At 36.8% G+C, this 26766-nt stretch overlaps 1 long non-coding RNA gene across 10 annotated transcripts; it reads right to left on the bottom strand.

Annotated features, from left to right (window-relative positions):
- Positions 1-2190: 2190 nt before the first annotated feature.
- Positions 2191-8025, bottom strand: LOC110878505. 10 transcript variants are annotated; one of them, XR_004867121.1, is made up of 8 exons: positions 7723-8025; positions 7464-7527; positions 6879-7331; positions 6129-6798; positions 5095-6024; positions 3291-3331; positions 2489-2590; positions 2191-2417 (listed from the first exon to the last, which is right to left on the bottom strand). It is a non-coding gene; the product is annotated as an uncharacterized LOC110878505 (long non-coding RNA). The 10 variants fall into 10 exon arrangements; XR_004867124.1 differs by lacking the exons at positions 2191-2417; positions 2489-2590; positions 3291-3331 and having other exon boundaries at positions 4891-6024; positions 6129-6206; positions 6332-6798; positions 6879-6941; positions 7087-7331; XR_004867122.1 differs by lacking the exons at positions 2191-2417; positions 2489-2590; positions 3291-3331 and having other exon boundaries at positions 4891-5261; positions 5388-6024.
- Between the last annotated feature and the right edge of the window lie 18741 nt (positions 8026-26766).

The raw sequence follows: 26766 nt of genomic DNA, 5'->3' as shown, positions 1-26766 counted from the left end.
CCGAATTGATCCGTTTGAAATAAAACGCAACCCGAATTGACCTGTTTAAAATAAAATATAACCAAAATTTATTGTTGTCGTTAATGGACTCCATTTTAATATGTTTATATGCAATTAGCAAGTACTTACGGTGCTTAGTTTCCTGTTATACAAATTATTAAGATTTTAAAAAGGGATGAAACCTCACCAAATCTACTCTTTTTGTACATTTAGTTGCACTATTTCTTAAAAAGCAATTGCAATTCATTTAATGCAAGCTCATCCAACTGTTCAAACAAAGCAAACAATGAGAAAGAAGGCGTTTAAAATATATCTTAAAGGTGTGACAAAGTGCAATATTAGCTAACGTGGAAATCTACTACTTGGTGAGTTTATTCATATGTGATTGGCTCACTGAACTTGGTTGTTACTCTTAATAACCTGAATGAACCTATAAACACAAAGAACTGTACAAAACAACATGAGAAACAAAGGTAACATATACTAAACACACAAAAAATTAATCAACGTTACAAACAAAAGCATCATTCTCTAAGTTATCAAAGGCAAATGAAAATTAAATGTTTACAACCTGTTTGGTGATTCTGGTAACTGTACTCAAGATGGAAATGCTATATTTTCTTTGGGCTGCGGGTAAGATCTATGTATTTATGTTTACAGTTTTATAAGAGAGTTGATCCCGGTTGTCTAGTTAAGGATTATATTTTTTTTCTCAATTTTTAGTTAATCTTGGTTGTCTAATTAAGGGTTATATTTTTTTCTCAAGTTTTTTTAAAACTTTTAAATGTTTGTCGGTTTGCTTTTTAGACTTTTTAAATGTGCTTAAAATAATTTTTTTCCAAAATCACATTATGTTGTGTATAACTAAGTTCTTTAGCTACACAATTTGCATCTAAAAGTGCATAATTAGTCAACAATTATGGTGAGTATACATGTTAGTAATCCCAAACATGTCCATTTGCATAAAATTTTCTTTAAATTTATTAGTTAAATATTAATTGATTAACTGTTAATATAATTGTGGGTATGTTAATTAAACTACCCCAACATATATATTATACATATATAGATATAATATGAAAATAAGTTTTACTTGTATTAGTATATGCACACTTTTACTTAATTTCATACTGCCATTTTTTAAATGATTACTTATTGAGAAAACTACTTTTAATTTAAATAAAAACTTTTTACCTCTTCGCTAAATTTTCCATGCATGTGAGAAACGTAAGGGCTAACATGAGGCCCATACGAGACAATCTCCACGCTTCCACTTTGTGTCTGCAATTTATGTAGATATATAACTAAAAACAAATACTTCGTTTAAAGGATGTTAACATAATATAAAACGTTTGTTTTAGTCTAAAAAACTTTTTCATCCTCTTAGCTTGGGCTTCACAGTCTGCTACCGGTTGGTTGTATGTATTTGGACGCATCTCTCAAAGAAAGAATTTATTGATTTAGCGGATTAAGATGTGACACATCACCATAGGTTGCATGCATATACTGCTTGATTGAATTGGTAGTCGGCCTACATGAGTAGCATTTGATTTTTATAAAACCAATAACAAAATGATATTGTTAAACGAAGTTGAAACAGAATGGTGACCTTAACTATATGAATCGAAATAAGATTACCTTACCATGATAAAAATATTATACTCCTCATCCACGAAGTTATTAATCGATGTTCACTGCTTCAAAGTTGTTCTACAATGCTCGAATACGATGATTGATTGTTTAAGGCGTAGGCATGTACAATATATAGAAGGAATCTTCAACTGAAAACCCCATTATCCCCAAGTTTGTAGGATGCTAGAATTGTGGGGATCATGGGCAAGAGTTGTGGAGATCATGGTCAGCAAAAGGTGGAGCTACCAAAACCGTCAAGAACTTCCCCCAACCGCCACAAGAGCGATTATTTTAGTGAGTTCAACGGTGGACGAGTATGTTAATGGTATAATGATATATGTATTTTATTGTTTGTATTCTAAACAAAACATTAGTTGTTTAAAACCAAAGTAAATGTGTAAGATTTCTAATCAAAAGTGTTCATATGTAGATATATATCATACCTAAAAATATAACAAAGTGAAGTTAGCAATTCTAGTTCTTTAAATTAGCCATTGACATACTAAAACATAAGAACATAAATAGGCTGACCTGATAATGTCAATTAACAATCATGTATGCTAAATAACAACTATAATGTGTTAAAGGTAATGAAACACAAAGTTCTCTATGATGTATATCGTTTTGGGTTCCGAAGTAATCTCATAGGACTTAGTCTCTCATGAGATTCAGCTGTGACGCGTTCATCAGCCGATGTGGTTGAAATTTTGGCATCATCAGTATTCACCTCGTGTCCGTTGGCCGGGTTATTTAACTTCACAATGCCACAACTATCTTTCTCTGCACTGCAAACGAAAACAATATTTGTCATTCTCTACACTAAATGGCACCATGTTCTATGTTGTTGGTTGCTCACATGGCCGACGCTTGATGGATTCGAACCTTTGGCATCCTATAATGTTCACCTCACATATCCAGAGATGCGAAAATCTCCTTCATGCTTATTATCAACCGCCGCCTGCAAATGAGGAAAAAACACGTTAATTATCTAAATATGAAGATAATATTTTACAAAATTACCTTATTTTTTTTCAAATATATCCTTAAAACTAAGCATTTCATTCATTTTATGTATTCAATATTGTTACATTTACATATATGCAGAATGTAAAACTTGTAAATTAAGAACGATCCCATATACAGAAAGATACTTATCACTGATCGTTGTATCCAAGAAAACCATTTCATTTCCACGAGTTACAAAACCCTTCATTTTCTCAAATTTTCTTTCCTTTATCTTCAAGATGTCTAATGTTTTTTGCTTCGTGGTCCCTAAACCATTTCATGTAACTGCCATAAATAGTTTTTGTATTAAAAAAATTAAAAAATAAAACATATAGCAATAATAGTATACAAAAGTTAAATCCTTTATTCAAAATAAAAACATTTTATAAACTCTATAATAGCAGAACTTATTAAGTTTGCAATTCTTATTTAATGCACGATTTATGTTAGACTTACAGGTTAGTCTTGGATAGAATTTAAAGATTTATTAACTAAAATTAACTGTATAAATATTTAATATGCTTGTTGATTGCTCTCCGACCTTCCATGTTACATAAAAGAAACCTTGTTACCAATGTACCAAATTAGAAGTTTCAGTAATGTAAAAGTAAAACAACAAACTTTTTAAAATGATGACTACAAATATAGCATACATTGGAAGGTGGCAGGGGCATGCACTTGTTCTGCTGCATATCTGAAAATGTTAACATAGTATAATCATAATTAGAAATGCACGACAGGTTGCCTATTGTAGAGCAATTAACTTGATAAAAAATTTTACAGACAATGTGACTTACAATGGTATAGACGTATAAGTTGCGAGAACTTGAATGAGAAGACATGGGTAAAATGTGTTCTACAGACACTACATACTACATGCTATAGGTTTAAATAGACTAATTTAAGAGGTAACCATATGAAGGTTACCTACAATTTAGGATAGAACGTGGGTGGGGTACATCCTTCCTATAATTTAGGATGAGAAGGTCAAATTTGATATCGAGGTGGAAATAATGGGTCCATAAAATAAGGATATAACCACCATAGAAGTGGAGGTCATGGGCAGAATAATGAGGCGCAAAACCACCAGTGAGAAACTCCCCTAAACCGCCATGGGAGCGGTTATTTAAATAACATGAACTAAGATGAGAGTAACCGTCAACCCACAATCCAGTTTTGTAGGAGCCATATGTGGAGAATATGGGGACGAAATTTGCGGAGGTAACTCCCAACTAAAAAACTGCTCATAACTGTCAAGATAGCAGTTAAAAAAATGGAGTTTAAATGGCCTGGATTTAGTTTCAGCAAGATCTAACGGTGGAGATGGATTTGGCAGGTGGTTAGACTTAATGGGTTCCATAGATATATATAATTAGAACAATTGTATGTGTGCATGGGTTGCTTGATTGGTACCTGGTCTTCTCAATCAAACGGGGTAGTGAATCGGATGGCCAGACATGACCTTGTTTGCTTTCAAAGTAGTGGAGATCGATAATGAGTCAGATTTAATGGTGGTGCGATGGTGGTTCAGGGAGGGTTTGCTTTTAAATGTATTTATCTTCGATTTTAGAAAGGGTTTTGGAGATGATCTCCGTTCTACGTATTTTCATAATACACCCATCAAGTGAGATGCATATTGTTAAACTTATTGAGAAAAATGGTTAAGGTTAGAGGTGTGGATAAAATTGAAACAATTAAGAAAACTATTAGAGGTAAAATGATGTTTTTAATCTTTTGGAGAAAAATTGATGTTTTCGTCAAACCTCAGGGAGCAAAACTGAATTTAACTCTATTATTTAATTAAATATAATAACATTATATGTCAATTTTTAATAAGCTTTTAATTAGCTGGATATTTGATTTTAATATAACAATACTAGTGGGAAACCCGCGCGTTGCGGCGGAGTCGATAATACCGGGCATGAATATATCACCAAGTCGCGAGGGTGAAGGTTAAAAGGATAGTGGGAGTTTGACGAAAGCTTTGCATAACTCACTTGGGTTACCGAGTTGACCAAGTGAAACTAATATTTGACTCAGTTAATTGTCTTAAATAACCCTCGTTAACGACAAGAGATTGTCTTGTGTATTCATATTAACTTCAGTACCTTCTTTGTAAAATATAATGACAAGATAAGACAAATAAGTAATTTTATGTTTCTAACACTTTTATAAAAGTGAATGCTGCATTTTCAATGGCACATGATGTATTATATCTTCTTCTGCACCTGAAGCACTAACTTGCTCATATTGTTTACTTTTCGATGTAATAGATATATCAATATGTAAATGAACATAAAATGGAGGTAGCATCATAATAGCGAAACATATTGATGATAAAAAAAACAGAGGGCACTCTTTTGACCCATTTAGTAGTCTAATCATATCCTATGCATTATGTGCTAATATAAAAGTTTGAAAAGTTTTAGGGCAGAAGGATTTGAAAGACAGCCATACCGCCTTGCAGCCATCAAGACGCTCCAGTGAGCTTCCAGTAGGATCGGATCGGCAAATTTTGGTCTAAACAACTAATATTGTCCTGAAAGAGTGCGAGCTTGTATCTTCATTTTTTTCATCTAAATCTTGTGCAAATGGTGCAACCATGTAATTAGCTTTGACCTGACCTAAAGAACACATGACGATGTGAATCCTAAATTTAAAAAATCACTTCAGTAAATGCTTGCATATAGAAACAACAAAGTAACTCCTCTTGTCTTTGAAGATATTTCTTGCTTAAATTTAATTTTTACCATCAGGTAATGCTTGTTTTATTTCCATGTTTCTTCTTCCCATCTTATAAATTTTCTCTTTTGTTTTCTAATTGTTTGCCTTCGATTAGGCTTCCTAAGATCTTCATCAAAACGAGAGACACAAAAAAAAAACCTGGATAATGAAAAGAAAGTTACGACAACCAGTGACTTTAAGCATATTTCATATATAAAATGGTAATAATAAGTTTCATAACATATTATCTTTAAGGGTGAAAAAGTGTTTTGAGGGTCAACTTGGCCCATTCCAGCTGGTACGAAACAAAGACAACCATAATCCGTGTTGACCCATTACCCAACAAGGGAAGCGACACAAGAGAGAAGGTTCGACACGTTAGTCAACCCAATCCATTTTGGCCCATTTTAAACCTATCCCAAAGAATCTACAATAAAACAGAAAAATACTTCAAATAAGTTGTTTGCAGCTCAACCCCACTTGGACTGACCCGTTTCGATCCGAACCTATCTCGGTTCATTATACAACTAACCCAGACCACCTCTAACGAAAATATAAATTACTAACCGTGTATTTATGTTGAAGCTTCTTTATAAGCAAGGTTATACCAGGCTGAAAACATGAGATAATAATATGTTTTGGGTCTCGTTTTACATTATTCGTCTGTAAATAAATGACCCCAGCATAATCAACTTTATTGAATTTGATCAGAATTAATTTCAAAATAGAAACCAATTTCAAGATTTTCTTGAAAAGAAAGAACCTACCCTTTTTTATCACAACTTCTGATACTAACGTTAGACCTTTAGATTCTATAGCAGTTGGTCTTGTAGAAAGCCTACATTCTGTATTAAAACCAATCAGTTTCGGTAGGCTACGGTTTGGCTCAAGGAGATGGAAGTTGGGTACAGAAAAAAAGAATAAGTGAAACTTTAAGCACCAAGAAAACAAATGCATATAAAAATGATACCTGCATACGGCCCACATCTGAGCTATAGAATATGAGGTCATGTTGGTACGTACTATCGAACAAAGAATGAAAGATAACCCACAGTGCGTATCAGATAAGCCCTTAAAGAAGTATATATAAGAAGCTTGCTAGCGAATCAGTGTTACCACTTATCAGATTGACACGGAACCTACGAATCCATGAAAATATGTTTTATTTTTATATGCTTTAGTTAAGCAAAACGATGTGGTTACCAGATCAACATGAAGCTCTATTTCAACTTCCCTCCTATCCTTCTTTCTAGGCTCACTGAAATCATCATTGTGAAATGTATCATAAGCTGAATCACCAAAAGTATCTTGAAGCGGTATATTTTCGGTAATTTTTCCTTCTTCAAATTCATTAACCAAATTCATTAACGGATTCCTCTATAATGAGTGCTAAAATAGGTTCAAGTTTTTCCCAAAAAGCGCTTGAACATGCTAGATCTACAGAATTTTAAAAGAATTAAACTAAATTGCACTACAAATTTGCACCTAAATTAAAAAAAAGGATGTAATTGTCTTACAGCTAGCATTACGAGCATAATTTGCAGCTGACAACAGTTCTTCACGGTCATCATCAAATTTCCCTAAAAATATCATTAAAAACCTGTTATATTATATAATTTATACAAAATCCTTAAATCCAGTAGCAACATACCTGTACAATTAGAACCATATCCCTAATCCGCCGTCTTTTATAATGAGACTCAATAAAAAAAAACAAACCCATACCTGGTATTTCTTGTCATAACAAGCCTAAGGTTTCTCTGGCCGTAGTGGTTGGTAACAATCATCGGTCTCTCTACCGAAGGTCCAATCCGCCGTTGCTTGTTCACCGCCGTAGAACACCATTGACGGCCGCAAAACCCTAAAGGCATAAACCTTACCCTAATAGCAGAAAACTATTAGCAAAAAACTATTTGCTTTCGAAGGACAGGAAACCTTTGTAGCTCATTAAGCATAAAACTATGACTCATCTGAGATTAAAAAAAACTGAAATCAACATATTTATGAAGTATGTTAATCTTGCAAATCTTGCACATTGAACACTTGGATTTAATAAATTAGCAATTTGCCTTCTAATAAGAACTTCAAACCGAATCTAGGACCTGATGCATCCTTTATGGCGGTTCGAATGTCATCATCAGTCAATTCATGACATGGATCCACTTCCTGCAAGAAAAACCGAATCTTATTGACTTATATTTTAGTTCCCTCCGAAATATCAATAACTACTTATAACTATACCCTATATATTGTCAAAATAACAACCAAAAAGACTCTTAGCATCATGTAATTCCAACAATAGATGACAAAAATTCACTGCACAACCAAACACATACATAAAATGAATGAATTTAAGGTTACCTGTGATGGGATGCAGAGATCACCAAGGTTACCAGTGTTCCGACGACTGTACGACTAACCGGAACCCCACGAAAGCTGAATATAACAAACTGAAGAATCTGTCATACCTTGTTTGCGTAAAGGGTTGCGGGGGGGCTATATAGGGTGAAATCGAAAACGTAAAACGAAATTGAATGCAGGAGTGCAATATTGAAAGGGAAGTCCGACGGTCCCTGAACACCACATCTTCAATTGCATTTAAAATGAAAATTGAATCGATGCTGGTATCAATAAAGCCTAATTGAAAGAAAGGGGATGTAAGGAGAGAGGATAAAATGGGAAGAAAAATGAAAAAAATATAGGTTTTATTTGAGACTTTTAATCTGTCATCTTAAAAAATGGGTGTTAAATTACTTTTATGTCCATAGGAGATGTATTATATAGTTATATAGATATATAGATAATGATAAATGATATGGCAATCTACGTGTTAGAATATTTTAATTAGTTGGACATTCCGTCGTGTAGAATAATATTTTGTGTGATTTTTATTGGACTATTAGCATACATAATCAATCAAACACTTTATGATATTTAGTAATTTATACGTCGTATGAAATCTGAATTCTCGTCGAATCACCAACCCCGTACAGTTATTTTTATTGTACAACTCATCCATCTGATTTAACATTAGGGAAAATTATAAAAGTATAAAGGCTTCATCACATATATTCATGTTACTAGTAGGGTGTTCACGCGATGCAACGGAGGCGACACTTTGTATTGCGCTACTTGTTTTTGTAGTTTTCTTATTCGTATGAGTAAATTGCCATTTTGGTGTTATGACGCAAAAGTGGCTGATGCCATGATTGTTTGCAAAGATAATCAAATTCAAGTTTCAGTGCCTATTGATTTGATGCGATTTGCTAAAGAAGATATTGTTAGAGGAAATTGTCATTTTAGTCCTTGAGATTTGTCTTAAATTAACATTTTAGTCGAAATAGTTTTTTTCTCCACTGGTCTCTGAGTTTTCCATTTTTTTGCCATTTTGATCACAATGTCTAACTCCGTTTAAAAACCCTAGTTATAAACTTTTCAACTTGTCATTTTAGTTCAAAATTTATTTTACATTAAAAAAGTTAAAAAAAATAATGTTATAATAACACACACATCTATCTATACTATATAATAAAAGAAACCATGTTTGGGACACTTGTCATTATATTAGGAATCTACTCTATGGATAATTATCATTTAGTTTAATATTTTCTAATTAGTTATAGATAATCTCTAATCAAATATTATTTAATTTAATCTCTTCTACCTAATTATAGATAACTATTATTTATATCTATATAAATAATAATTAAAATAAAAATATTATACTATTTGAGAATACCATTGAACCGACATGTGATCACAAGTTTGAAAATAAGAAAGTCAAATTGAAATAATTATTTAGACAAATGATTAATTAACTTAACATTAACATATAAAAGTAATAAATAAAAAAATCTCAAGTGATCGAATGAAATATGCTTCCCATACAATAAAAAAATTTTCTGAGTTACTTTCCGGTATTTTCATCTTATTTTTCTATTTATCTCTTATATTAAATAATAATAATAATAATGTTTTTAAACAAAATTACATAAAAATAAATATTTGTTTTTCTATAAATAATTTTAAACAAATATTTAGGTGAGAATAAACGTTTGTTTTTTATATAATTATAAAGTTACATCCCGAGTTTTCTTTTTTTTTTTTGAACGACCAACAGAATCAATCATGAATACTCTCGGGGCACCCACTGGACCAAATAGAGTACTCCGAGAGTAACCCGAGTCCACAATATACTTTGGAGTTCGGTGATTGAAATTATGGTAAACTAGGAATCAAAGGTTCCCATTTGAAACTGAAATATTATAATAAGTGAATAGTACACCAAAGTTCATTTTTAAAAGATAAATCTTGACGACTGTAAGTGTTAACATATGACATTATATTTTATTCAACACGTGCTTATTTACTATATAAAGTTACATTTATATAACCTGCGTAATACACGAAGTTTTTAAAGATATAACTTTTTATCATTTGCTATGTAAAATTAGATTTAATCAACATAAAATTAGATTTAATCAACACGTATAATACACGGGGTTTTAAGGATATCTTTTTTTTTATTATTTGGTGGATTTTTCAACCCGACTATACATGGGTTTTTTAAAGATACAACGTTTTTAGTATCTAATATACAAAATTACATTTATTTATCTGTGTAATACGCATGATTTTTAAAGATATAACTCTTTTTAGATCTATTTAACACGTGTAATATATGAGGTTTTTAAGCAAGTAATTTTTTTATTATTTGGTAGATTTATTCACCCCGATTATAGACGAGTTTTTTAAAGATACGACGTTTTTAGTATTTAGTATACAAAATTGCATTTATTTAATCTGTGTAATACACATGGTTTTTAAAGATTTAACTTTTTTTATTATTTGATATATAAAATTACATTTATTTAATCCGTATAATATACAGGGTTCATAAAGATCTAACTTTTATTGTTTAATATATAAAATTATATTTATTCAACCCGTGTAATACACGGGGTTCTAACCTAGTATATTTATATATATAAACACACACCCACCTCTCTTTCTCTGTTTACTCTCTCTCTCCAACCACCACGGCACCACCTATTCCCACTTACTTTGAAAATTACAAACCAGTTCATAACCACCTTTGGCAGAAATCCCAATTCGTTAAATGATGTTTTCTTTATATACAAAGACGTCTCTGAGAATTCACGTACCCTGTTCGAGTTCGAAAAAAGTGTCTTTCTGTAATGTTTTATTATTATTATTTAAAAAAAAATCAAATTAGTATTGGGCTCAATAAACCTAATGCCAAATGGGCTAATTTTTAAACCATAAAAAATGATTTGTAATGAGCCTATATTGGAATTAGTATGTGTTTACTATTTAAAAAAATAACACACACACACACACACACATATATATATATATATATATATCATTTTTTAAAATTGTGTGCCCTCGAAATCACGGGTCTTGTGCAGAGGTCCTCCCCGTACACTATCAAAGCCGCCACTGTTTATATATATAACTAAATGAACCATTGGCAGAAGTCATAACACCACCACCACCATCACCAACCACCACCACTACCACCAACCACCATCGCCACAACCAACACTACCCGGAATCACCATATGAGCCACCAAGAGTTTCAATCAACACCGGATTCAGTTGTTGGCATTGAGATTATAACTAAATACCGAACTAAATGGCCGAATCGCACCTTACTTTACCGGATTTGGAACATGTAAAAGTAGATCGGTTGAAACCCTAGCGCCGCCACCTCCGTGAATGTGACTGGCGGTGTTTTAAATCACAGTTGTGACTACAACTTCAGGTCACCGCGAAGGTGGTAATCGGTGGATGGCAAAGGTTGGAAACGGCGCTGGTGACGTGGTGGAGGTGGGTTGTAAGCAGGTAGTTGTGGCGGTTGTTGTGATGGTGAATGGATGTGGCAGTGGTGGTGCACCGTGATGGCAGTGGTAGTGGTGGAGAATGGTAGTGGGAGCGGTGGTGCATCGTGGTGGCAGTGGTGTTAATAAATCTAAGATGACAATTTATAAATAAAGTGAAAAAGTAAAGATAAAAAACATACAGGTAAAAATGATTGGACTAAAATGGCAATTTATAAGCCTTTTTTTTTGGTAATGCCAAAAATGCCCCTATTATATCCATGTTTTTAGACGGAGTTAGACAGTGTGATCAAAATGGCAAAAAAATGGAAATCTTAGGGACTCAGAGGAGAAAAAAAAACTATTTGGACTAAAGTGGCAATTTGGACCAAACCTCAGAGACTAAAATGGCAATTTACTCCACAGTGTTATCTAAAAATCAAATTAGATGTGATCCAGATTATGAAGCTATCTCTAAAGATTATACTGTAGCTATTGCAAGTATTATGGCTAGTAAGATTTGGGCAGGAGAGCTAGGACAGATGGAAACACGAATTCAAGGAATGTATCTTGTCAATGATCTATAAAAAGCATAAATCTAGAGGGAGATTGTAAGGTCGTAGTTATAAATTTACGCTTTGTATTGTCAAACGGATAAACAGGCCGTTGGGTTATTTAGTTAAAGCTAGTAGTGGGCCGAACCTAACGCCATGTAGGCCCAGGTCGGTTATAGGATCCCATTAGGGGGCGAACTTAGCTGATTATATGATGGAGTTTCCTCCTTCGATGTGTGGTTAGTGGTTTTGGTTATTTTGCTTTACAAGTTGTATTAGACGAAGAACTCTCAAGGTATCAATATACTTTCGTATGCATGTTTCTATACATTTTTCTTTGTTTTTTTTTTTTTTGTTTTGTTTTTTTTTTTGTTTTATTCTTCATCATCATCAACAATTTGATTCCGCCAAACTGTTGATTATACTTGATATCTTAAGTTTCCGGGCTTACACTATAATATAATAGAAGACCGGTTTACATCAAAATCGAAGGTAAACGGACAAGTTGCGCACTACCCCTTTTTGAATAATAAAAATAAGACTTTTAGGAACTACTTCCATAGATCTCGGGGTCATAACATTACCATGCATGACCCTTTGAACTCGACTAAGTAGGTCCACAACCTCTAGCGCAAGTAAACCAAAAGTATCAAAAACGAATGGGATAAACACGTGTTGGTTGTCAAGGCACGTTTTCTTGTGTTTGGTCACTTTGTCCGAAGCAGCTTTTAAAGCAGTCCGACCCACCATGAAAGCACTACCTCCTAAGCTCACAAGGGGGGAAACCCATGTTAGATCCACACACGCATGTCATTCTCCTATCCATCGAATCGAAAGACCAAAATGTCGGTTGGTCTAAGGGTAGATCTTCATTCCAATGGGTCGGTTAAGAAATTCATTGGTGCCTCTTTCTTAGCAGAAATTCCAGCGTGCCTGAATATGTCAAAAATGACATCCCTAACCAAATCATGTTGGTACTTGAACCCTGGGAGCTCTCTACAATGAACCACATGCTCCTCAAAAGAGTCCAAACCCGCCTCATGACAAACTTTTTAAATAATAAAAACTTGACATGATTGTAAACGGTTTTTTACAAGTTAAAACGACTTTCTCAACATGTAACATGTTATCATATAAACGGAAAGGGACACGTACATATGTATCAGCCTTTTAGGATGCACTTGGCGTTGGAGTCTTGGACTCTTGTAGCATAAACATAGATGAGTTGTCCCAACTACTCCACCACATGTTGATCGACTCAACTCACAAATCTCGTGTTGGCGACCTCTATAATTATTCATTTGAAACTTGAAAAAATCAGAGTCAAGTGAAATGATTTTCTTAAAGAAAAAAAAAAACATAATCCTTTCTTATGTAGCTTGTTATATATATGTAACGACTTGTTATCCCATTGCAAAGTTGTTCTCATGCGGAAATGAAATGCATGAAGACTTGTAGCAAATGCACTAGCATTGTTCTTAAGTATCTAAAAATTGAATTGTAATTACATTGTTGTTTCAAAGAGTTTATTATATAGCATAATAGATTTTGAAATAACTTTTGACAATTAACATAATTATTATTATTATTATTATTATTATTATTATTATTATTATTATTATTATTATTATTATTATTATTATTTTAAAACTAAGAGAAAATCACATACAAATAAACAAGTTGATCAAAAAGGTTTACTAAAATTCGATATTCACCAAAATCATTATTATTTGTTTAATTGCTGACTTTTGGAACCAGTCACTAATTGTCATGTGATGTTGTCATAAGAATATATGGAGTCATGAAGGTAAGGGCGAAGCCTCCACTTTGTTATGTAGGCATCACTAAATTATGTGGGTTTTGCCCTCTACATCAAAAAAGGGAAAGGATGGTGTTGTGGGCAAAGGACAAGGGTAAAACCCAAAAAAAAAGAGGGGCAACGCCCGTGAAGATTCTGCCTTGAAGAGGGGCAACGCCATCACAGTGTGGATGGCCTGGAGAGGCTTTGCCCTCCTCTCTCCACGCCCCATACCGTGTAGTCTAAGTAGGCACAAAAGGCTCGTTTACGCCTTTGAGGTGGATTAAACACAACACAACATGTGTTCACCTTTCGGCTCAGTTACCCCATTTTTCTCCAACGCAAATAGAAATTTGACGCATGTCCTATCTCGGCTAATTTATGCGAACCCATCTACCTAACTCATATACGCCTGATCCACCCCCTCCAAAAAAATGCTCCATGTGTCGTAGAGAAAACACATTTTTATGACCCGCTCATTTATACCAGCTCCATCCGTTCATTTATACCAGCTCCATTCTCCTTCATTTAAAATGTGTCACGTTGATCACAGTCAGTGTTGGATAAAAACATCACAGTCGACGAGCAATCGAACTATGGATCGATCGTAATGATTGATGGGGTTAAATATAATATAATAATCGAAAAAACCGCAATTTATATCATGATTTGCCCGTGAATTGTTTCTTGGCAAATTAATCAAGGCTAACTTCAAATCACAATTCAACAACAATTTACACATCTTTCCGTATACAAACCATCAAGGTAATAATTAAAAATGTGTGTTCAAGGAGTTTAAGATCACTTAAAAATGACAACACTACATTTTCATGAAGTATATAACCATATCTTCAATAAAGTCCAAAGTTTTATAAAATAAATAAAGTCTTATAAAAGATTGGCTTAACAAGCAAATGGCTTAATACACCCAAAATAAAAATATCACTAAAACAAGTTTTTTATAAAATCAAAAGACTTAATAAAAATGAATATTTTATAAAAGGGCTTAAAAACTTATGTGTATATGTTGTGTATATTTTCATGTAAAATACCCTAAATTGAGAACAACGAATAGTTGAACAATGGATTGATCACGTTGTTAGTTTAGTAGCTCGCTTTTGAGCTACACCTCTGTTTCAAGTTTCAACTTATACATGTTAATTATGTTTGTAATTATCAGGTTTTTTTTTCTTTTTTTTTTTTTTAAATCAGGCTTGGAGTTTCAATATATTACTTGAATGATAACGTAAATTTTCTTTACAACTTTCACTATGTTTTACAATTTGTAAAAAACAAGATCGTTTTGTAAAAGATAATAATAAAAATTAATAATATTGTTAGTAAAATTTACTAAATGTGGATGTTAAATCGATATATAACGACATTTGAGGTACCTTATGCACATCATTGTGGCACGAATGGAGTGACACCATCTGCAGTAATTAATCTACATACCTCCTTATAGGCTTATATGTGTTCCATGAGCTTTATATCCTTATTTTTTATAGAGTAAACTTCTATTTTGCTTCCTGTGGTTTGGTCACTTTAACGGTTTTGCCCCAAACCTTTAAAAATAGCCATTTTCTTCCAATAGTTTGCTATGGTTTTTCCATTTTGCTCCTTGCAGAGAGCAAAATGAAAAAACAGACAATTTGGATGGAGGTAGAGGCGGGGAACAAAATGGAAAAACCATAGCAAACTATTAGAGGAAAATGACTATTTTTAAAGGTTTGGGGCAAAACCGTTAAAGCGACCAAACCACAGGGAGCAAAACGGAAGTTTACTCTTTTTTATATCAAGAGACATGATTATTGATAATAGGATATTATGTTATGGTGGATGGGGTATGGCATCTGAAAGAGTATAAACTTCCTTGCCTTCTCATTCATGATTACAATGTATAAATAATGTACATAGAATCTCCTAACATTGAGAAGATATTCACATAACAAATATAACAAATTTGGTTGTGATTTCCTAAATTATACAATTGTCTATTACACCCCCGCAGTCGAAGCGAGAGGAGGTCGAATGCTTAGACTGGACCAGAAATCGTCAAATAGCACCTTAGGCAAGCCTTTCGTGAAGATGTCAGCTACTTGAAAACGCGTAGGGATGTGAAGAACCCGAACCGAACCGCGTTGATGCTGAACTGGGTTACCCGACAAGTAAATCGCACTGATATTACCACAGTACACAAGGCTAGCGGTAGTTAGAGGCCTGTGTAGCTCTAACAAAAGATTACGAAGCCAACATATTTCAGCAACTACATTAGCAACGCCCCGACATTCTGCTTCAGCAATAGATCGAGAAATAACGGATTGACGTTTGGACGACCATGATATGATGTTCGGACCCAAGTAGACACAATATCCTGAAGTGGAACGCCGCGTATCTGTAACACCTCGAAATTTTGTGTCCAATAATATGTTGACACGTGTCATGAGTTTACACGTGGTATTAAACATTAAATAAAGGACTAAAGTTGACAAACCTTGAAAGTATGTAAATTCGAGGGTTAAAAATGTCAACGAGGGGTAAATATACTGTATAGTAACCCTAAATGATGCTCGTACCTTCAAACGAATAAATCATGGATCGTACGGAGCGAAATGCGGAAGAAAGTGAGAGATTACAAACTACAGGGGTCAAATATGTCAACATGTTTAATTTATACCTCTGAGTGACCCTTTGACGAACCCGAGACTTTGTAACAGTAAAATACGCTCACTAGAATATACGATATAAATTTCGCGAAGTTCCGTTTTAAAACGAGAAAGTTATGATCGATTCGTATGCGAGGGGTTAAAAGCGTCAACAATAAAAGTTAAGGCTTTTCGGATAGTAATTAAACTAACCGGGGGCTTAACGGCACGGGTAAAAGTCACGAGGCCCTTATTCGTAAATAATCGAGGGCCAAATCGCAAAGTTACCCCTTCGAAACCGAAAGTCAGGTTAATGATTACAAAAGATATTAAAATCTTGAAAATCAAGTCTAATGCGGGCCGCGTTAAAGATATGCATGAGTTAATGCGGGCCGCGTGCCACCTGCAGATTCGTTTACTGACTTAAGGATTCAGGCGGCCCGCGTCTGAGTTGCTTAATCCTTAATGCGGGCCGCGTGAGAGTCCCAGATGCAGTAAACATGGGCAGATTCACTGTTTGAGCTTGTGAACGATCTTGGATGCATTAATTGAAGCATGGGCGCCCCCTACATGTCCCCTAGCACTCAGGGACACCTGCTGATCATCCATGAACAATTGTAGGATGAGTTGTAATGATCTTGTGCATCATTTTTCACTATAAAAGGCAATGTAATGCACCAATGTTCAACACACCTCAAACCTGCCTTCTAGTTCACTTCTGGAGCTCTAAAGCATTCTTCTAACATCTCTAGTCGTGCACCAAGCTTCTGTAAGTTTGCTTAACCCTTTGTGGCTTAGTTTTCCATAGTTTTAGCTTAAAAGTCAATCCGTCGTAATTAACGATTGACTTTGCGATAAATCACAAATGGTCCAGTGGTTGTCGAATCAAAGATAGTTATATGTTGGTAATCATGTGGGCTTTAAACCCCTAAAAGGGCACCCTCTGATTCCCACTCTAACTAGTCCAAATGTCGAGTCAAACTTGCATAGAAAAAGTCAACAGAAATGCTATTTTGCGATTTAATGCATAATCAGTAATGTAGATGGCGTGTAACCTGTTTTGACACTCATAAAACATGATAATAAGTATATTAACTAGTCTAAGCTTGTTTGATCCGACCATTTATTGTTTTGACCCGGTTCGGAGCCGAAAGTCACAAAACTTTGACTTTTGCTTTGACTTCAGTTCTGACCCGTTATGGTATGATATAGATATGCCTTAGGACTCTCTTAGGACCAGGTTACATGATGGTATAACCCTCTGTGACCGGTTCGTTGTTTGTCCGGGTCTTTTACACCTTTCCTTTAAGTGCTTAAAAGTTGACCGTAACGCCCTTTTTAATTTAAAAATAGAATTTCGGACATGTGAAAGGACCATAACCTTAGTCACTGATTTCTAAGCATGTCCCTAAAATTTCACGTCAATCCGAGGTCCAGAATATGAGTTATGCTTAATAGCGCAAATTACGGAAACTTTAGTAATTAAATAGCGCAATTAGCATAACGCCTATCTAAACCCAGATTTCGACACCAAACCTTTTACACACTGATGTAAAATAATATTTTGTGATTTTTAAAGATTTTTAATTCTTTTTAACCTGCTCATAACCTGCGGTTATGGCAACGGTTCGGTAATTACCGAATATACCCTTTTCAACCATAACATGAGTTCTACAAGGTCTTTTGACCCGATTCCAGTTGCTACTGATTTTGAATAATAAATAAAGTATTTTGAACTTTATAAACTGTTCGGAAAACTCAGATTTTCTGTAGAACTCAGAAACCTCTTTTATAAATCTTTAAAATGACCGAAATACCCCTACGGGGCATAAAATGGATTTAAACTCGTTACGGGCATTATGGAAGCTATCCTACTGATACCACAACCTCTTTAAAGCATATTGACTTAGGAAACCAGTGTAGGACTCTTACGGTTACCCGTTGCGCCTTTTGCGCGCACGGTCCAGTTTATGTAACTAGTTTACATAAACTAGCCGAAACGGGTCAAACCATATTGTTTTGACCCCAAAATCCAGAGTATGGTTATTATACCCATATAAAACAAGTCTTCAAGCTTGTTGGGTCCAAATCACATTCCATTCCCGGTTTTCGCCTTTCACGCGATTAAACCGTAATTATCCTTGAAACTGACCGGTCTAAAGCTACGGCTAAATTAAAGACCCGTTAGGATTCTAATAGGTTATTTTAAACCTTCGTTCCAGAATAGGAGACCAGTAAAAGCTATTTGCAATTTATTCGATTAAGGATTTATACTTGCAAAGGTAAATACTTTTAACTTATTTTCCGTTATACGGGCTTGGGTTACGGTATTTAAAATATCGCTTGGTCGGGCAATTGACCCCAACTCATTAGTAGTTGGGTATTATCAATGTGACCCGTTTAAAAATTGTTTTGTTGGCTTTACGCCTTTGGGAGCTTAATGACCATGTCCCGGATATCCTTGGCAGCATCTTACGAAATGGCCACGACCTTGACATCCGGGTGTAGGCGTACACCCGGCATTATGTCCATGATTATAAAGGTATAGCCGTTGGTTTTCCCGCCATGGTTTTATGCTATATGGTGTGTCTGTTAATCTTTAACCCGACATGACCCGGGCGACCGAACGCATAGTAAACATGTAATACTTTACAAGATTTAATTATAAATTATCCCAAGTTATAAAGAGTTTGTGCCTTGTGCATTCAAATAAATTTTATTAAACATTTTACAAAAGTGTCGGTTGAATGTATTTACCAGTGTAAACTGACGTATTTTCCCAAAAAGACTAAATGCAGGTACTAAGCGTAATTGGCTGGATATTTCTCCTTAGCATCAATAAAGAGTCTCGCAAGCTTAAGATGCCTACGTCTGTTGAACAACTACTTTTATCTTATTATTGATCTCCTGTGGATTTTATTTCAACAATGGTGATACTTTGATATTACATTCAATGTTGAAATATATTTATCTTTATGCTTCCGCTGTGCATTCATATAATTGTGTGGTTTGACTATATTGTTGCCAACTACGTCACGGTAATCCCCCACCGGGCCCACCGGTGAGACACGTGGAAATCGGGGTGTGACAGGTTGGTATCAGAGCCAACATTGAGTGAATTAAACGCTATCCCTATGTGTTTAATCTCAATAACACAATTGCACATACTTGAGTCTAGACAAGAACATAGGACAAATTCGAACTTGTTATTCCAGTTTGTCTTTTTTTGTTTATTGTGATTTAAAGTTTTGAAAGCAGGAAATATGCCACCAGCAATTAGAAGAGGAAGAGGCAAAGGGGCGATCACTACTCACAATGATCACGAGGCCGCACCTTCGAACATGCGAGCTCCTTCCAGTACAAGGAGTGAAGAACCTCAGAGACGTAGAAGAAACCTCTTTGAGCCTGCAAGACATTCTACCTCGCACAGTTCGACACCTTCATACCGTCACTCTTTTGGACCAAACTCGGAAAACGATCCCAGTAACCCTCAACCTTCGTTTATACCTCTCTAGCGATCTGCTTCGCACCGTTCCTATGGCGATCCTACTCCTTTCTTTCAACGCCGATTTAACCCGGCTGATTATGTCCAAGAACCGATAGGTTATAACCCATTAGGACCTGAAGACCATTTCTCCGAAGATAATGCGGTAGATATGGATGAAGACACGGATCCCATAGAACCTGCAAGAGGTACTCCCAACCATCCAATCGAGATCTCTGATGAGTCATCCTTTCATGGAACACCCTATCAAGGTCCCGACAGTTATCAGGCGAGGTTTGACCAATGTAATTGGTACTTCACCCCTTCCCATCATTTCTCGCCTCATGAGCAGCAACAACAACAGGATCCTTCTGAGGATTCGCGGTTCGTGGCAGTTACGCCACCGCCACCAGTTCAACCAGTACTTCCAGATCCGCCAAGGCGTAGAAGATCAGGCGCGCGGATGTCCACCCGAGGAGGGGAATTCCATTTCAGCACCCCTCGCCACTCGAGTGCGAGTCACTTTCCGCTAGTGCCTGAAGAACCACAACTAGGGGAACCTTCGGGTCACCCTGCAGAGGTGAATTCTGCACCAGTTGCACCACCTCTGCCACCTTTCGGATATGACAATCCAATACCAGCATACGGCGGTTCCACCGCGTACAACCCGTTTGAGCAGCCGACTCACACGCACAACAACTATAATTACGATGCCGATCCATACGTGGTAGCGGCTAATTACAATGCCCTCCATGGAACCTCTTGGAGACCAGATTACTCAGCTCATGGGTATCCAATACCTCCGGTTCAGCAACTGTCGCAGCAGCCACGTTTTTCTCCACCGGAGCAAGAAGAAATCCTCCACCGTCTAAACCGAGTGCAACGAGACTTCGAACAAGAACGTAAGAGTAATCGTGGATTCCTTAAAGGCCTAGCAAACCTACTAAAAGGAAGGAAGGAACGAGATCATTAGTCTCTTTATGTATTACAGTATTTACTATTACAAGCAAAATCCCTGCGAGGACATTTGTTTAGAGTATTTTAGTCCCTGCGTGGACATTTATCGTGTTTAGTCCCTACGCGGACAATTACTTTCAGTCCCTGCGTGGACTTATCTTTTAGTCCCTGCGCGGACATCTATCTATGTATTTGGTCCCTGCGTGGACTTGTTTTCTGTAAACCTCTGCGTAGGTATTTATTTATTTAAAAAGTCTCGTTTAGGGCAGCGTGTAATCATTATTATAATTAATGGAATGTTATGTTATAAATTTCATTTTTGTTATTATATATGAAATAAATCAAAAATCATTCCTTTTTAAATAAATCTGCCTAAACAAAGAATCTTAATGGTGAAACCTAGCCAGGTGTCATTATAAGACCCGGCCAAGATGGTAAGACCTAATTAAAATATTCAGATTTCCAGTTAACCGCTGTAAATATGATAACATTCTTGGCAGATGTGATTCGTTAAAATCGCACGTGTCATTCTTATATGAGAATCCTTCTAAGGATTCCAAAGCCCAAATTAATGATTTATAAATCATGGGTTAAGTCGTCAATAAAGATGATCATTACTAAACATCCATTAGCGATGTAGTGCCTACGGGCCAAACCTATTAAACATCCATTAGTGATGTAATGCCTACGGGCCATACTTATTGTCATATAAGACAAAGGACAGTGGTAGTCTATGACTCCCTGTCCAAAAAGGTAAAAGGACTACGATTCAAACCTTCATGCCTTGATTCTCTGTAATCCCGGCTTATATTATAAAAACGTCCTTGTGACTAGGCTTTTGTGCCACTAACAATATTGTTTGTAATTAGGATAAGTTATATTCAAATCCTAAATAAAAGTGAGTAACAAATTAACCAGATATGGTCTATGTTACCATGGTTAATGAATTGCCATAAGAGATAATTCCATAATAAACTCCTAAATAAAACTTTGTCATTATCTTCTGTAGCAGATTCAAGTTACAATGGCTGATCCAAATGAAGCGAATAGTCATTCGAAAGAAGATGAAAATGATAACGCCCAGATTCATCTAACGGGCGCGGAATTCAAAGCTCTTGTCGACGGTGCTGTTAAGGCAGCCTTGGATTGACAGTATGAAGAATACACTGAGTCCCGGAGCAGAACCATATCTAAACCACACTCAAAGCCGAAAACCCACTCAAAATCTCATAGCAAACCATACTCGACTCCGTCTAAACCTAAAAAGGACGATGATAAGCACTCATCTAATGAAAACAGTGTCCGTCCTAAGGAAAAAGTGTTTACAGATGCATCTCGCGCCAGGGGTTGCACCTATAAGTATTTCGTATCTTGCAAACCCCGAGATTTCACTGGGGAGAAGGGTGCTGTAGATTGTATGACTTGGTTAGACGAGATGGACACCGTGGTGGACATCAGTGGTTGTGCAGAGAAAGATGTGGTGAAGTTTGTTTCACAGTCATTCAAAGGTGAAGCCCTTGCATGGTGGAGATCTTTGGTTCAGGCCTCGGGGAAGGCTGTGTTGTATGGCATGACGTGGGAGGAATTTATTTCTCCCATCAAGGAAAATTACTGCCTTCAACACGAGGTTGAAAAGATCGAGTCCGACTTCCTATCGTTGGTTATGACGAACCTTGACTGTCAAGCTTACCTCACTAGCTTCAACACAATGTCCCGGTTGGTTCCGTATCTGGTAACCCCGAAGCCAAAAAGAATAACTCGTTTTATCGGTGGTTTAGCCCCCGAGATAAAGGCAAGCGTAAAGGCCTCTCGGCCAGCTACCTTTAGATCTGTAGCTGACATATCTTTGTCCCTCACTCTTGATGCGGTCAGACAAAGATCGCTGAGGAACAAAGAAGCTGAGAAGAGAAAACGTGAAGATGATAGTTCACGAAGGTCGAGCAAGAAGCACCGTGGAAATGGTGACAGCAAGAAGGGGTCTGAGTCAAGGAGAGATGGGCAACAATCTGGTGAGAAGCCCAAGTGCAAGAATTGCAAGAAACAACACTTTGGAAAGTGTAGACTCGAATCGAACTCGCAGACTCAGTCAAAGTCATTCGCTTGCGGGATATGCAAGTCCAAGGACCACAAGACCTTGGATTGCAAAAAGCTGAAGGATGCAACTTGCTACAGTTGCAATGAGAAAGGGCACATTAAAACCAACTGCCCTAAATACGCCAAGAAGCCTGAAGAGGCCAAGAAGACCAATGCAAGAGTCTTCAGGATGGATGCGAAAGAAGCCGTGCTAGACGATAACGTGATCACAGATACTTTTCTTGTAAATGATGTCTTTGTAAGAGTACTTTTTGATTCAGGCGCTGATAAGTCTTTCGAAGATCATAAATTTTGCAAATTGCTGAATATGCCTGTCAAAACCTTGAGTATAAACTATGAGGTAGAGTTAGCAGATGGCACCATAGAAACCGTCTCAACTGTGTTAGATGGATGTGTGATATCCATTAAGAACCACTTTTTTCCTCTGTCTCTACTTCCCTTTAAATTGGCCGGTTTTGACATAGTATTGGGTATGGACTGGTTATCTCACAACCAGGCCCAAATCGTCTGCAACAGAAAGCAAGTGGTGATAAAAACTCCGTCTGGTGAATCGCTTACCATTCAGGGAGATACCCAGTATGGGCTGCCTGAGCAAGTGGCTATGCTCAAAGCTTCAAAGTGTTTAAAGAAAGGTAGTGTCATCTACATGGCACACGTGATTATTGATGAGCCTAAACCGAAGATAGAAGACATCCCCGTCATTTCTGAATACCCAGAAGTTTTCCCTGAAGATCTACCTGGTTTGCCACCAAGTAGGCAAGTGGAATTCAGAATTGACATCATCCCTGGAGCAGCACCTGTTGCTAGAGCACCTTACAGGTTAGCACCAACCGAAATGAAGGAGTTAAGGACACAACTGGATGAACTGCTAGCTAAAGGTTTCATTAAACCTAGTTCGTCTCCCTGGGGAGCACCTGTCCTGTTTGTCAAGAAGAAGGACGGATCGATGCGTCTGTGCATCGATTATCGCGAGCTTAACAAAGTCACGATAAAGAATAGGTATCCTTTGCCGAGGATCGACGATTTGTTCGATCAGTTACAAGGGGCAAGTTATTTCTCGAATATTGACTTGAGGTCAGGCTACCATCAACTGAAAGTCAGAGATGAAGACGTACATAAAACCGCATTTAGGATTTGTTATGGTCATTATGAGTTCCTAGTGATGCCTTTTGGGCTCACTAATGCACCGACCGCGTTCATGGATCTCATGAATCGCGTTTGCAAGCCGTACTTAGACAAATTCGTCATCGTTTTCATCGACGACATTCTTATCTACTCTAAGAACCAAGCTGACCATGAGAAACACCTTCGCTGTCTTCTCAAACTCCTGCATCATGAGAAACTCTATGCTAAATTCTCTAAGTGCGAATTCTGGCTTCGAGAAGTCCAATTCCTTGGACATGTTGTCAGCGAGCGTGGTATCCAAGTGGATCCCGCTAAAGTGGAAGTTGTCATGAATTGGCAAGAGCCAAAGACGCCTACAGAGATTCGTAGTTTCCTGGGATTGGCAGGATATTACAGGCGTTTCATTGAAAATTTTTCAAGGATTGCTGCGCCCTTAACTTCCTTGACCAAGAAGAAAGTAAAGTTCATTTGGGGCCCTAAGTAGCAAGAGTCCTTTGATATTTTGAAACAAAAGTTGAGCAACGCTCCTGTGCTGACATTGCCTGAAGGTACCGAAGAATTCGTAGTTTACTGCGATGCATCACACACCGGCATGGGGTGTGTGCTTATGCAGAAAGGCAAGGTTATTGCCTATGCTTCAAGACAGTTAAAGGTGCATGAAAAGAATTACACCACCCATGACTTGGAGTTGGGTGCCGTTGTGTTCGCACTAAAACTGTGGAGGCATTATCTGTATGGTATCAAGTTTGTGATCTATTCTGATCATAAGAGCCTTCAACATCTGTTTAATCAGAAGGAGTTAAACATGAGGCAACGCCGTTGGATGGAGACTTTAAATGATTATGATTGTGAAATCAGATACCATCCCGGCAAGGTGAATGTAGTCGCTGATGCCTTGAGTCGAAAGGAAAGGGTGAAACCCATCTGAATCAATGCCAAGAGCATTGAAGTGAAGAATAATTTTATTGAAAGGTTGTTAGCTGCACAGAGGGAAGCTGTGTTGGAAGCTAACTATCCTAATGAAAAGCTAGGAGTAACTGAGGAGCAGTTAACTCTTAGCAAGGACGGGATTTTACGATTAAATGGACGAATATGGGTTCCAATTTATGGAGGACTTCGAGATGTCATCCTCCAGGAAGCCCATAGTTCTAAATACTCCGTTCATCCTGGAGCTGATAAGATGTACTAGGATCTAAAGGCAAATTATTGGTGGATAGGCTTGAAAAAGTCTGTAGCCGCTTATGTAGCCAAATGCTTGACTTGTGCGCAAGCCAAAGCTGAGCATCAAAAGCCGTCAGGCTTGCTACAATAGCCTGAACTTCCCGAATGGAAGTGGGAAATGGTAACTATGGATTTTATTACCAAGTTACCTAAGACGAGGAAAGGAAATGATACAATATGGGTTATAGTTGATAGACTGACTAAGTCAGCACATTTCTTACCCATCAAGGAGACTTATAGCTCCGACATGTTAGCCCAGTTATACGTTGATAAGATTGTAGCCTTACATGGCATACCTGTGTCTATTATCTCTGGCCGAGATACTAGATACACGTCTCATTTTTGGAAAAGCTTCCAGCAATCTTTGGGCACACGTTTGAATTTTAGTACGGCTTACCATCCTCAGACAGACGGTCAGAGTGAGCGTACTATTCAGACGTTGGAAGACATGCTACATGTATGTGCGATCGATTTGGGTGGTAGTTGGGATAAGAACCTACCACTAATCGAATTCTCCTACAACAATAGCTACCATACCAGCATTAAGGCTGCGCCCTTCGAGGCATTATACGGTAGAAAGTGTAGATCGCCCGTTTGTTGGGCGGAAGTTGGAGATGTCCAATTATCAGGACTAGAGATAGTCTTCGAAACGACGGACAAGATTGTCCAGATTCGAGACCGTCTCAAGGCTGCCCGAGATAGGCAGAAAAGTTACGCAGATCCAAAGCGTAAAGATTTTCACTTCGAAGTAGGTGAAAAAGTGTTACTCAAGGTATCACCCTGGAAAGGGGTGATGCGTTTCGGTAAGAAAGGCAAATTAAGCCCGAGATATATTGGACCATTCGAAGTAATCGAACGTGTCGGATTGGTTGCCTACAAGTTAAACTTACCGGAGGAGCTCAGTGGAATTCACAATGTGTTCCACATCTGCAATTTAAAGAAGTGCTTCGCTGATGAATCACTGGTAATACCACATACAGATGTGCACATAGATGAGAGCTTAAAATTTGTGGAAAAACCTGTGTCGATTGAAGATCGACAGGTAAAGAAGCTTCGAATGAAGCATGTACCTATTGTTAAGGTCAAATGGGATGACCGTAGAGGTCCCGAATTCACGTGGGAGGTTGAATCCACGATGAAAGAAAAATACCCTTATTTGTTTCAGTAAATCTCGGGTCGAGATTTATTTTAAGGGGGTGAGGATATAACACCTCGAAATTTTGTGTCCAATAATGTGTTGACACGTGTCATGAGTTTACACGTGGTATTAAACATTAAATAAAGGACTAAAGTTGACAAACCTTGAAAGTATGTAAATTCGAGGGTTAAAAATGTCAACGAGGGGTAAATATACTGTATAGTAACCCTAAATGATGCTCGTACCTTCAAACGAATAAATCATGGATCGTACGGAGCGAAATGCGGAAGAAAGTGAGAGATTACAAACTACAGGGGTCAAATATGTCAACATGTTTAATTTATACCTCTGAGTGACCCTTTGACGAACCCGAGACTTTGTAACAGTAAAATACGCTCACTAGAATATACGATATAAATTTCGCGAAGTTCCGTTTTAAAACGAGAAAGTTATGATCGATTCGTATGCGAGGGGTTAAAAGCGTCAACAATAAAAGTTAAGGCTTTTCGGATAGTAATTAAACTAACCGGGGGCTTAACGGCACGG

This window comes from Helianthus annuus, chromosome 9 (genome assembly GCF_002127325.2).
Source record: "Helianthus annuus cultivar XRQ/B chromosome 9, HanXRQr2.0-SUNRISE, whole genome shotgun sequence".
Lineage (NCBI taxonomy): Eukaryota > Viridiplantae > Streptophyta > Magnoliopsida > Asterales > Asteraceae > Helianthus > Helianthus annuus.
Note: the sequence above shows the minus strand (reverse complement) of the source record. Positions and strands in the feature narration are given on the sequence as shown.